We start from the raw sequence: 2,500 nt of genomic DNA, 5'->3' as shown, positions 1-2,500 counted from the left end.
CCTACGGAACGAGCTCAGAGCTCATTATTTCCGATCTTCGGATAGGCCTGAGACCAGGCACACACCACACACCGGGACAACAAGGTCACAACTCCTCGATTTACATCCCGTACCTACTCACTGCTAGATGAACAGGGGCTACACGTGAAAGGAGACACACCCAAATATCTCCACCCGTCCGGGGAATCGAACCCCGGTCCTCTGGCTTGTGAAGCCAGCGCTCTAACCACTGAGCTACCTGGCCGTGTGTGTGTGTGTGTGTGTGTGTGTGTGTGTGTGTGTGTGTGTGTTTCCAAATGATAAGTAAATAGACACAATAGAATAAACGTAGTGGTTATTGAAGGAAGTATATAAAATCAAAGTGGTTTCAGTGAAAATCCCAACAACAAGAAAACCAACACTGAAATAAACAAGTGTGGTCATACATTTTTTCCTTCAGGCATTATCAATTTTGCCAAATAAAAAGAATATTCTTTCTTCATACATACCGTTTTTTATTAGATATGTTGCTATTTCACGACCAAACTTCTTTGTATAATATATTTTATTTCCTTCAAAACAAATTATTATGTTTAGCTGATAACATTCGGAGGTTATGCAGTATGGATATGTAGCGAAGATAACTATGAGAAGCGAAAAGCTAGGACTAAATTCATTCTCTCTCTCTCTCTCTCTCTCTCTCTCTCTCTCTCTCTCTCTCTGCAACAGCAGCAGCAACAACAGGCATCAGTATCAGCAGCAACAGCAGCAAAATGTTTTTCACTCACCACCAGACCTCTACGGTAAAAGCAAGGCACCGTTCACTAACTCTACGGTCAAACGGCTCACATTTTCCTCTCTTCCTCTCCAACGCTCTTTCTGGCCCACTCACTCACTCACACTCCGCCTTCCCACAACCATTCTTCCACCCTTTACCACATTCTCACTCCCGCTCCTTCCACTTGATCGGCTAAAATGAAATAAGTATTGGTTCTAACATTTCTGTGGTGAAAGTCTTGCTGTAGTTAACATAAGTAGGTACACTCTCTCTCTCTCTCTCTCTCTCTCTCTCTCTCTCTCTGTGTGTGTGTGTGTGTGTGTGTGTGTGTGTGTGTGTGTGTGTGTGTGTGTGTGTGTGTGTGTGTGTGTGTGTGTGTGTGTGTCTGTAATTCACCACAGTCGTCTGATGGTCACCCAGCCAGTCTTCCCATTACGGAGCGAGCTCAGAGCTCATAGACCGATCTTCGGGTAGGACTGAGACCACAACACACCGCACACACCGAGAAAGCGAGGCCACAACCCCTCGAGTTACATCTCGTACCTATTTACTGCTAGGTGAACAGGGGCTACACAGAGGATTGCCGATTTCCCTCGCCGCTTTCCGGGATTCGAACCCGGATCCTCTCGGTTGTTAGCCGAGCGTGCTAACCACTACACTGTGCGGTGTGTGTGTGTGTGTTTCACTGTTTGATCTGCTGCAGTCTCTGACGAGACAACCAGACGTTACCCTACGGAACGAGCTCAGAGCTCATTATTTCCGATCTTCGGATAGGCTTGAGACTAGGCACACACCACACACCAGGACAACAAGGTCACAACTCCTCGATTTACATCCCGTACCTACTCACTGCTAGGTGAACAGGGGCTACACGTGAAAGGAGACACACCCAAATATCTCCACCCGGCCGGGGAATCGAACCCCAGTGCTCTGGCTTGTAAAGCCAGCGCTCTAACCACTGAACTACCGGGCGTGTGTGTGTGTGTGTGTGTGTGTGTGTGTGTGTGTGTGTGTGTGTGTGTGTGTGTGTGTGTGTGTGTGTGTGTGCAAAAAAAAAAAAAAAAAAAACTGCTAATTTACGATCCTTTAACAATTACACATGAACACTTTCGGTAAGGAGTGAAGTGACATACTACTAAGAATTCGACTGTGCTTTGCGTTTCCTCTCCATCTGAAGTCCTTCAATCTGCCAAGAATCTGTCAATCGGCCTGACTTTCAATGAGACAGTCAACAAATGAAGGGAGCTTAGACGGAGAGAAAACGCAAAATATAGTTGGAATGAAAGCAGATGTCTTTCCTCCATTACTATGCGCAATGCTATGAAGGAAGACTTTGCTCTACATTGTGTTCGAAGGTTCTATTCATTTACTTTAAGCAGATTTCAGGATCACTGCTGGGAATCGTTCATTACATCACTCTTCTTTACTCTCGCTAATCACTGAGTTTACTTTACGATTTTCTTTAGTACTTTAAGTCCACGGATATTATGGACGCCGGAATACATGCAGGCAGATTAATGCAAACTTCTCATTATCATCGTCATTATCAGTCACAAGAATTGCAATACAGGACACGTTCTTCCTACAACCTCTTTCCTTTGTTTCTATTCTTCTTTTAAATTTAGCCGATTTGATAAACAATTCTTAATATTGACTATCTGACAATAGATAAACATGCTTTTTTGATGTTATAGATGTAATTATTAAATCAAACAACTGTTCAGTCAATCTAATCAATCAATC

The 2,500-nt window shown here is 43.9% G+C and overlaps 1 protein-coding gene and 1 non-coding gene across 2 annotated transcripts in view; both read right to left on the bottom strand.

Annotated features, from left to right (window-relative positions):
• The window catches only part of LOC123520781, a 61,327-nt gene that overhangs the window by 45,527 nt on the left and 13,300 nt on the right, over window positions 1-2,500 (bottom strand). The gene's annotated exons all lie outside the window — the stretch shown is intronic.
• Trnav-aac lies at window positions 1,351-1,425 on the bottom strand. Its single transcript has one exon. It is a non-coding gene; the product is annotated as a tRNA-Val (tRNA).

The sequence above is a fragment of the Portunus trituberculatus genome, chromosome 47 (genome assembly GCF_017591435.1).
Source record: "Portunus trituberculatus isolate SZX2019 chromosome 47, ASM1759143v1, whole genome shotgun sequence".
Taxonomy (NCBI): domain Eukaryota; kingdom Metazoa; phylum Arthropoda; class Malacostraca; order Decapoda; family Portunidae; genus Portunus; species Portunus trituberculatus.
The sequence above is the reverse complement of the archived record's forward strand: the minus strand, read 5'-3'. Positions and strand labels throughout refer to the sequence as shown.